The 10,801-nt window shown below is 54.1% G+C and overlaps 1 pseudogene; it reads left to right on the top strand.

Moving 5' to 3' along the window:
* The first annotated feature begins 780 nt into the window (after positions 1 to 780).
* LOC128049563 (heterogeneous nuclear ribonucleoprotein D-like) lies at positions 781 to 5,672 on the top strand (annotated as a pseudogene).
* Positions 5,673 to 10,801: the final 5,129 nt, after the last annotated feature.

Raw genomic sequence — 10,801 nt, 5'->3', positions numbered from 1 at the left:
AACCTGAATACAGCCAACGTGCTAGGGCCGCTCTCCCAGCGGGGAGACTGGGGACAGGCAAAGAGTGGGAACCAGACGGCGGCCTCGAGCAGCTTCTGGGGTCAGGTAGAGGCACCCACGGGGGTGCTTTGGTGCTTCGAGGCGGAGCCGCGCAAGCCACGTCTGGTGAGGATGGTGGACTGTGCCTGAGAGGCAGTGCCCCAGGGAAGAGAGCCAAGCGTAGCTTTCTTGACATGAGAGAAGCCACTGTAGGCCTAGGCCGTGTTGCCATCTCAGCCTGGCCACAGCGCTGGCCTGTGAGGAAGAGCAGGCCTCGGGAGTGAATGACTTTAAGGAAACAAAAGCACGTGAGAGCAAACAGCTATTACCAGGCCAAGGAAGTCATTTAACAATTTAACCGGAGATAATGCGTCAGTCCTGGCAGTTTAGTCTGTACGTCGTGTCTGACTCTGCGACCCCATGGGCTGTAGCGCGCCAGGCTCCTCTGTCCATGGGATTTCCCAGGCAAGAATCCTGGAGTGGGTGGCCACTTCCTTCTCCAGAGGAGCTTCCTAACCCAGGCAATGAATCCTGACCTCCTGCCTAGCAGGCAGTCTGCAACATATCAGGCAGATTCTGTACTGCTGAGCCTCCAGGGAAGCCTCGCATCAGGCACAGAGACTGCCAGTTCTGTTTCCGAGACAAAGAATAGTCTGACACATACTCTCTGAGCTGTCGAACAGGGTCCAAAGCCCCTTGGACAACTGGCCCCCAGACTAACTGGCCGCCAGACCACTGACGATGTTGACCTTTGCTGGCTTCAGTCAACCAAGACCCTGGCCTCTGTCAGCCTGGGATGACGCCTGCCCCAGTGCTATGCTTCATTCCTCTTCGCGCAAGCCCTTTCACGAGGGTGTGTGCTCCCGCAGCTTGAAACTTCCCCCATTTTGCTGTCCTGGGATACACTGCTTTGGGAAGTACCCCCGAAGTTCTCCTTACTCGCGGCAGATAATAAATCACTCTCCCACTTTTTGATTTGATTGGTTTGGCTCGATACCCACTAAGAGGTGAACCCAGTTTCTGGGGGTAACAGGAGGGCATTCCAAGTGGAGGGTCCATGAAAGAAAGGGAGTGGAGAAAACCCGGGCATCTTGGGAGGACCTGGAATTTAATTACTTAAAAAAAAAGAATTGAGGCTCTTCCGCTGCCATTTTAAATCCAGCTCCATACAATGCTCCGCCGCCGCTGCCGCTGGACGCAGACTGGGCGCCAGCACCCTCTGCTGACAACTCCGCCGCTACGGAAGTCGGAAGTCGTGAACAGTGCAGCAACAGAGGAATTTGCAGAGGGCTCCGAGGCCAACGCGGGCAGGGACCAGCAGGATGCCGGCAAAGTGTTTACTGGAGGCTGGAGCTGGGATACAAGCAGGAAAGATCTGACTGAGTGTTTGTCTCGATTTGGGGACGTGGTGGACTGCACGGTTAAAACAGATCCTGTTACTAGAAGATCATGAGGATTTGGATTTGTCCTTTTCAAGGATGCTGCTAGTGTTGATAAGGTTTGGAAACTGAAATAACACAAACTGGATGGCAAATTGATAGACCCTAGATGACCAACCTGGATAGCATATTCAAAAGCAGAGACATTACTTTGCTGACTAAGGTCCGTCTAGTCAAGGCTGTGGTTTTTCCGGTGGTCATGTATGGATGTGAGAGTTGGTTTGTGAAGAGAGCTGAGCGCCAAAGACTTGATGCTTTTGAAGTGTGGTGTTGGAGAAGACTCTTGAGAGTCCCTTGGACTGCAAGGAGATCCAACCAGTCCATTCTAAACAAGATAAGTCCTAGGTGTTTATCGGAAGGACTGATGCTAAAGCTGAAGCTCCAGTACTTTGGCCACCTCATGCAAAGAGTTGACTCATTGGAAAAGACCCTGATGCTGGAAGGGATTGGGGGCAGCAGGAGAAGGGGACGACAGAGGATGAGATGGCTGGATGGCATCACCGACTCGATGGACGTGAGTCTGGGTGAACTCCAGGAGTTGGTGATGGACAGGGAGGCCTGGTGTGCTGCGATTCATGGGGTCGCAAAGAGTCAGACACGGCTGAGTGACTGAACTGAACTGAACTGAACTGAGAAGGTCCAAAGCTTTAAAGAGGAAGGAACCCCCCCCCAAAAAAAAGGTTTTTGGGGGTGGATTGAGCCCAGATACTTCGGAGGAACAAACGAAAGAATATTTTAGAGACTTTGGAGAGATTGAAAATATTGAACATCCTGTGGATACAAAAACAAATGAAAGAAGAGGATTTTGCTTTATCACATATACAGATGAGGAGCAAGTAAAGGAAAAGTGAGCTGGACTTTGTCTCTTGCTATCTGTGTTACGACTCAGTGCGGATTTGTGTTTATACTAACTTTATTTGTATGATTATATGTTAAACCTCAAATAAATGCTTCTTTATGTGATTGTTTAAAAAAACAAGAATTGAGGCACAGTTGATTTACAATGCTGTGTTAGTTTCAGGTCCACAGCAAAGTATTTTAGTTAGATATACATATATGTATGTGTGTGTGTGTGTGTGTGTGTGTGTATACTTTTTCAAATTTTTCCATAATAGGTTACTACAAGATATTGAATATGGTTCCCCGTGCTATACAGTAGGTCTTTGTTGCTTATCTATTTATGTATTATTGTGTATAACTAACAATCCTGAGCTTCCAGTTTATCCCTCCCTGCCTTTTCCCTCTTGGTAACCATAAGTTCCATTTTCCATGTCTGTAAGTCTATTTCTGTTTTGTAAATAAGTTCATTAGTATCATTTTTTAAAGATTTCACATGTAAGTGATATTATGTGATACTTGTGTTTGTCTGACTTACTTAGCACGATAATTTCTAGGTCCATCCATCTCGCTGCAAGAGGCATCGTTTCATTCTTTTTTATGGCTGAGTACAGCACCTCCAGAGACAGAGGATGAGATGGCTGGATGGCATCACCAACTCAAGGGACATGAGCTTCAGCGAGCTCTGGGAGTTGGTGATAGACAGGGAAGCCTGGCGTGCTGCAGTCCACGGGGTCACAGAGTCAGACACGACTGAGCGACTGAACTGAACTGAACAGCGCCTCCTGTGGCTCCAGGTAAAGCGTCTGCCTGCAATGTGGGAGACCAGGGTTCCATTCCTGGGTCGGGAAGATCTCCTGAAGAAGGGAATGGCAACCCATTCCAGTATTCTTCCCTGGAGCATCCCATGGATAGAGGAGCCTGGTGGGCTACAGTCCATGGGGTTGTGGACAGGACTGAGCGGCTAACACGTGGCATTTAGCTGTTCCAGAAAGGGCTTGAGGTGCCTGGAATCAAGCTATGATTTGCTGGGTGATGGACGAATGGATGGATGGAGGGATGTGTAATGAATTCTTCCTTTGTTCCCAGCCTGGCCCTAGAATATGCTGTCTTTTTTCAGCCACAAGATGCCACAAAGCCCTTGATGGTGATGGGCAGAAGGAAAGATGGTGAGTATCTCATATGGACTTCAGGTCCACAGCGGGCCTGGGAGCGACATCAGCCATCAGGGCCTGCTGAAGGGGGCTGGGGAGGGGGTGGGGCAGAGAAGCGGCTCTACCCTCCTTTCCCAGGCTCCAGACAGCTCCGTCCCGCGGTGCCTGCTGCTACAACATTTCTTCAGGCTGCAGCTTCCCGGTCCAGGGCTTGGGGGCTGGCCTGGAGCCTCTCCAGCCCAGATGTGCCCTGCGATGGGGCCGCAGGGCCCCCTCCCCTGCTTCCCCCCGCCCCCCCCGGTTCCTGTACCCTTTGCTCTGCCCGTGGCCTCCTGCCCTGGCAGCCCCAGGGAAGCACCTCACCTGGTCCCTGGATCATCGCTCAGCACCACATCGCTGCATGAGGACGATTAACCTGTCTGTTATCACCTCCTACTCAGTGACTCCAACACGGAACTCCTACCAGGCCGAGCTTCAGCAATTACTGAAAACGCATTTTAAAAAGTTGACGTTTTTGTCAGAGTTCATCCTCCCCCACCTCCATCCTTCCCCAGAGAGACCTGCACACAGGCACTTTCCGTGTGACTCCCACTTCGCGATGATGCCTGCTGAGGTGCAGGGAAATTGGCTCTGGGCCCAGCGCACGCACCCCCTGAGCTGACCGGGGCTCTGGCATGAGCCCTTCTAGTGTTCTTTGTGAAGTCCTCAAAGCTCTTTGTGTAACCCAGACACTCATGCTTCATCAGTTTTGTGTGTTGTGACTACCTCCTCCCATCCTTGGGCTTGCTTTCACTCTTTTGATGGATGTACAGGCAGCTTAATATACCTGTAACGGTCAATGTTTTCCTTTACTCGTTACTGCTTCCGTGTAAAGCCTTTCCAGCGTCAAGGAGATGAGTACATTCCCCATTAGCTTCTAAAGACCCTGTGGCTTTGCCTTTCACGTTGGAGTCTCTGCTCCGCCTGGGATTGATTCCTGAGGGTGGCTTTAGGAGGCTTCCCTGGGAGCTCAGACGGTCAAGAACCTCCCTGCCAATGCAGGAGACATAAGAGACGCGGGGGCCATCCCTGGGTTGGGAAGGTCCCCTAGAGTGGGAAACGGCAACCCACTCCAATATTCTTGCTTGGGAAATCCCATAGCCAGGGGAACCTGGTGGGCTACAATCCAGGGGTTGCAAAGAGTCGGACACGCCTGAGCAACTTAGCACGGCACACAGCACTGGGCCTCAGGGCGGGCAGTTTTCAGTGCGGAAATGGGTCGACCACGTTGTTTGCAACGGTAAGCGGGCACCATGAGTTGCTTCCTTTTCAGAAATGGGAATCTTAGGAAACGGACTTGGCCAGAACTGCTGTTTAGGGCACAAGAAACTAGCTGTGTCCTAGGACAGTGCCCTAAGGTACAGGCCCTCAAATACAAATATCCGGTAATCCAAACTACATAGATAGGGTTGTTGTTGTTGTTCAGTTGCCAAGTCATGTCCGACCCTTTGAGACCCCATGGAGTGCTGCGCACCAGGCTTCCTTGTCCCTCACCATCTCCCAGAGTTTGCCCAAGTTGAATCCATTGAATTGGTGGTGCCATCCAACTAGTGACTCCCCAAAATTCTTTTTAAACCAGATTCATCCTTTCCTCCATGTTGAAATGGTTCTTTGATGAGATTAAATTCTCAAGTCATCAAGCACCCCATGGACAGAGGAGCCTGGCAGTCCATGAGGTTGCAAAGAGTCGAACATGACTGAGCGACTAAGCACAGAATGCATGCACATAGAGGAGAGAAGAAAGTGCTAGCCGCTCAGTCGTGTCCAGCTCTTTGTGACCCCGTGGACTGCAGCCCGCCAGGCTCCTCTGTCCATGGGATTCTCCAGGCAAGAATACTGGAGTGGGTTGCCATTCCATCCTCCAAGGGATCTTCCCGACCCAAGGATCGAACCCGGGTCTCCTGCGTTGCAGGCAGATCCATTACTGTCTGAACCACCGGGGAAGCTATCTATACACACTGCGTGGGATAGGGGACCACGTTCTCTGTGTCCTAAATCTCAAGAAGAGAAAATGCATTTCAGGCAGCCCTGCTGGGAGAACGGCAACAGCATGTCTATTCCTTCTCTCAGACGTGACATCACATCGCCATATGCCGAGATAACTGACAAAGATGTGACCAAGTCATACCCGGAAGAGTACGATGGAGATGAACCAGGCAGCTAGTTAATAAAAACATCTTGTTTTTTCAGATTTTGTGTGTTTGTCGGAGTTTAAAGTTGTCTTCATTTTTTCTCACTCTAAATGAGTGTCCCTTTCACACCTCATCTTGTCTCTGTAACTTTGCATTCTCTTCTGTAGAGAGAGCCCCAAGCCATGTGAGCTTCAGGCCCCATGAAGCTCCCTGGATCCCACTTGCCCCCTGCCTCCTGCCTGCTGGGCCGGGGTGGAGGAAGGATCCGGCAGAGGCTGGGGGGTGTGGGGGTCGTGAGGCCTGGCGTCATCGCTGGATGGGGACTTGTGCACTGCAGGGGCAAGACAGAACCTCCTAGAATCCTGCTTGAGGGTGGCCGCCTGCAGCGCTCCACGTGGCACCTGGCGCAGGTGGGCCGCGACAAACCAGAGCTCCCATGAGGTCACCCCATAATGTGTTGCTCTCTCTCACACCCTGCCCTTGCTTCCTTCCTCCCTTCCCCAGGGTGGGGCCCGGTGCTGGGTGTGGGCTTGGTTTATAAAAACCTGAGCTGGATGAGGCCTGCGCCTGAAGGAGGAGAAGGAGTCAGACAGGCTCCCTGTCTGGAGAAGGAGTCAGAGATGGTAAAAAGGATGCTTTCCAGACCGTTAGTTCTCGACCGGGGAAAGTTTCCGCATTCCTCTGGGGGCAGTTGGCAAGGCGGTCGTCACCAGCCAGTAGAAAGAGGGAAACCAGCCTCTCGGGGCTGGAGGCCAGGGATGCTAGGGGCAGCCCCACCCTACTCTCCAGTCCCACCTGTAGAGCCGGGGTGGGAGGGGGGCCTGGTAGTGAGCAGAGGTGCTGACTTGTCCCAGGGCTGGGGCAATCTCAGGGATCTACGGGTTTCTGCCATCTGGTGGTCAGGGAAGCAGCTGGGAGTTGGGGTGGGTGCAAGGACTTCTATTCCCGTTTCACAGAAAGACAGGGTCCTGGAGGGCTGGGTGCCCCTCCGTGCCAGTCCCGCAGCTCAGGGTTTGCATCCCCGTTACTCTGCATCAGAAAACACATCGTACGCAGAGAAATTCAGCCTTCCAGATCACGGCCTTATTTCGTCCTCCCGTGCTTCCAAGCATCTTGAAGGAAAGGCTTTTGTCCCCATTTTGCAGATGCAGCTGGTGAGGCCGGGCCAGGAGCAGAGAGCCCAGAACTGCCCCCACCTCCTGCCGCCGCCCACCACAGGACTCCCCCAACCTGCATCTCCAGACCCGGGCCCACCCGAGCGAGTCCGGAATCTGTAACCGCAGGTCCTGGAGGCCTTCTGAGCTTGTCCGGTGAGATTCCACGTTGGGATCGCTAAGGTTACCTGTTTGGGAAGATAATCACCTTACTGAGGCCTGAAGGACCTCTTTGCATTTTTGAGGGGTGGTCACAGCCGGGCTCCCGAGGAGCTCTGAGCTGCCTGCTGCTGTGTGTGTGAGGAGGGAGCGGAATGTGGGGAGCAGCAGGAGTCCCCCAGTGCGCCTGCAGGCCCAGGCTCTGCACACTCGAGCGCGACACCCCTTGTGTGGATGAAAGAGCTACGGCTCAGAAAGGAGCCCCAGCCCCTGGCTCCCTGGCTGGCCAGAGGCAGGGCTGAGCGGCCCCTGGCCTGGCTGTTTGCTGGGGTGGGTGTCGGCCTGTCCGGCAGGACAGGACGCTCCCTGGGGGCTGGGCGTTCGTGAGCAGGGGACTCGTGGCTGCTGTCTGCCTCCTGACTGTGCGGCGGCAGTTCTGACCTGGCCTCTTGGCGCCTCCACCATTTGCTTGCTGTGTGAGGGGCTGGGCTCTGTCCCCATCCGGCCGGTCCTCTCCCACAGTGGGGGGCTCCTGTGAGAATGGTGCGTGGGGTTCCGAGTGGAGGGGGGTGTGAGCCGGCCTCTGGGCCCAGCCAGAGTCACTCCGGGATAGGGAGGGCCTGGAGACAGGAATGTGTAGCTCCCAGGTGGGGCAGTGCGGAGCCCCCCGGGGTGGGTGGGGATCCCGACTCCCTCAGGCTGTTCAGTGACCTGTGAGTCAGGCCCAGGGCCAGAGGGGAGGGGCTTGGCCCGGTTGGGAGTGAGACCCCGGTGTCCTTTGGTTACTGGCTGAGTTCTCTCTCTAGGAGGGTGTTCCAGCCTCCTCTGAGTGGAGGATGGGGTGTTGGGGATGGGCGACTGGCTCTGGAATGTGGTGCCTGGGCCAGACAAGGTAGGCAAATACGGGTCCTGAGATAGGGACGAATACCATATAGTTCCAGTAGTCATGTACAGATTGAGGGTTGGGCTGTAAAGAAAGATCGTCCGGTGGCTCAGACGGTAAAGCGTCTCCCTACAGTGCAGGAGACCTGGGTTCGATCCCTGTGATGGGAAGATCCCCTGGAGAAGGAAATGGCAAACCACTCCAGAACTCTTGCCTGGAAAACCCCATTAACAGAGGAGCTTGGTAGGCTACAGTCCATGAGGTCGCAAAGAGTCAGACACGATGGAGGGTTGGGCCATAAAGAAAGCTGAGCACCAAAGAAACGACGCTTTCCAACTGTGGTGTTGGAGAAGGCTCTCGAGAGTACTTTGGACAGCAAGGAGGTCCAACCTGTCTATCCTAAAGGAAAGCAGTCCTGAATGTTCATTGGAAGGACTGAAATTCCAATGTTTTGGCCACCTGATGTGAAGAGCCAACTCACTGGAGAAGACCCTGATCATGGGAAAGAAGGGGGTGAGAGAGGATGAGATGGTTGGATGGCATCATCAACTCAGTTCAGTTCAGTCACTCAGTCGTGTCCGACTCTGCGACCCCATGAATCGCAGCACGCCAGGCCTCCCTGTCCATCACCATCTCCCGGAGTTCACTCAGACTCACATCCGTCAAGTCCGTGATGCCATCCAGGCATCTCATCCTCGGTTGTCCCCTTCTCCTCTTGCCCCCAATCCCTCCCAGCATCAGAGTCTTTTCCAATGAGTCAACTCTTCGCATGAGGTGGCCAAAGTACTGGAGCTTCAGCTTTAGCATCATTCCTTCCAAAGAAATCCCAGGACTGATCTCCTTCAGAATGGACTGGTTGGATCTCCTTGCAGTCCAAGGGACTCTCAAGAGTCTTCTCCAACACCACAGTTCAAAAGCATCAATTCTTTGGCACTCAGCCTTCTTCACAGTCCAACTCTCACATCCATACATGACCACTGGAAAAACCATAGCCTTGACTAGACGGACCTTAGTCGGCAAAGTAATGTCTCTGCTTTTGAATATGCTATCTAGGTTGGTCATAACTTTCCTTCCAAAGAGTAAGCGTCTTTTAATTTCATGGCTGCAGTCACCATCTGCAGTGATTTTGAAGCCCAAAAAGATAAAGTCTGGCACTGTTTTCACTGTTTCCCCGTCTATTTCCCATGAAGTGATGGGACCAGATGCCATGATCTTCGTTTTCTGAAAGTTGAGCTTCAAGCCAACTTTTTCGCTCTCCTCTTTCACTTTCATCAAGAGGCTTTTTAGCTCCTCTTCACTTTCTGCCATAAGGGTGGTGTCATCTGCATATCTGAGGTGATTGATATTTCTCCCGGCAATCTTGATTCCAGCTTGTGTTTCTTCCAGTCCAGCGTTTCTAATGATGTACTCATGAATCTGAGCAATCTGCAGGAGATAGTGAAGGACGGGAAGCTAGGCATGCTGGAGTCCATGGGGTCGCAAAGAATCGAACATGACTGGGTGAGCAACAACTGTTAGAGGGGTCTTTCCTCCCAACTTTTCCCATGCAAGTTTCAGATTGAAACTGCAGGCTGATTCTACAGTGAGAGCTGGTGGGGTGTGGTGTCACTTTGTAGCTGTACGTCAGCCGCAGCGGGCATCTCTGCAAACACTGCACAGCAGGCTTTCCTGAGAGCCGGGTGTGAACAGTCACACACGATGAGTCCTGGGGGAACCTGTACCCCAGCTGCCGCCTCTCTGACGGGGACGCCCACAAAGGCTGGCGGAGGAAGGCGTCTGGGTGGCTGTTGAGTGGGAAAGGAAGCTCGTCCAGACTTTCCCCCCGCAGCCTCTGCTCACAACCCCTCCTGGTGTCCTGGAGGACAAGGCAGCCCTGTTGCCAAGGGCTCCCCAGCGGCAGCTATGGCAATCGGCTTGGGAGCCAGCCTGGTTCCTGGAGGAGCCTCAGGCTGGGCCTGCCCCATCCCTGGCCTGGCACCTCCTCCTCACCAGCCTGGTAAGTGCACAGCCCCCTCTGCCCTGGGAGGGAAGGGGGTCCCCACCGCTCACCCATGCCAGAAACCCCCATGGCCACCTGAGTCCCTGGGCCCCTGCCAGACCCCCGGGAGGAAGCAGAGTCTGCAGGGGTTACCACCCACCTGGTCCATGAGAGCCAGACTAACCCCTGGCACTCTCTCCCTTGGCCCTGACCTGCCTGGGGCAGGGAGTCGGAGCCTGGTGGGGTCCTTCCACACTGGGGGTCCTGGGTGTGTGGGAGGGTCTGGGGTTCTGCAGGGGAGACACAGCAGGCCCTTCGTCTGGGACATCACACAGCGGAGGGAATGGGGTAGAGCCCAGGATTAAAATGGGGAGACATCGCTGAGCTGGAAAGTGGGGAATCACGCAGGACCCGAACGTGCAGCTCCAGGATCGACACCCGCCGCTGGGCCGGTCCTGCTGTGTGTCTGCTCTTGGGGCCGCCTCTGGACGTGTGCATGTGTTGGGGGTGTCCGGCTCGTGTCTCCCAGCCCGTCTCCATCGTCCTCCACTCCCTACCTGGTCAGTAACGCTCTCTGTGTGTTTGCTCTGTGCTGCTGAATGCACCTGGCCGACAGCTTTGCCATTTCCCGCCCTCCAGCGCATACATAGCCGAGCAGGGAGCCAGCCTGTCTCGTCTCCCCGGGCTTGTGGGCTTATTCGCTCTGTGTCATTGTCTGACGACACATTTGCTTTCTTTTTCTGTTGGGCCAGGCTCATTCCCGCTCTTGATAAGTTTTCAGTTAGTTGCACCGGCTGCTCTCCGCCCCTCTCTTTCTGGGGGAGAAGCCAGCACAGTTCCGCCAGGAAACCATGTGTGCCCCCCGCTTTGTGTACTCTCAGTGTCTGGGGTTGCTGGCGATCCTCGAAGGCCCGAACTCGTGGCCAAAACACGCCAATCTCTGCGTCCCCTTCACATGGCCTCCTCCCCGTACCTGTGTCTTTTTTT

Source organism: Budorcas taxicolor, chromosome 6 (assembly GCF_023091745.1).
Source record: "Budorcas taxicolor isolate Tak-1 chromosome 6, Takin1.1, whole genome shotgun sequence".
In the NCBI taxonomy this organism is placed as follows: Eukaryota; Metazoa; Chordata; class Mammalia; order Artiodactyla; family Bovidae; genus Budorcas; species Budorcas taxicolor.
This window is presented reverse-complemented; position numbering and strand designations above follow the sequence as displayed.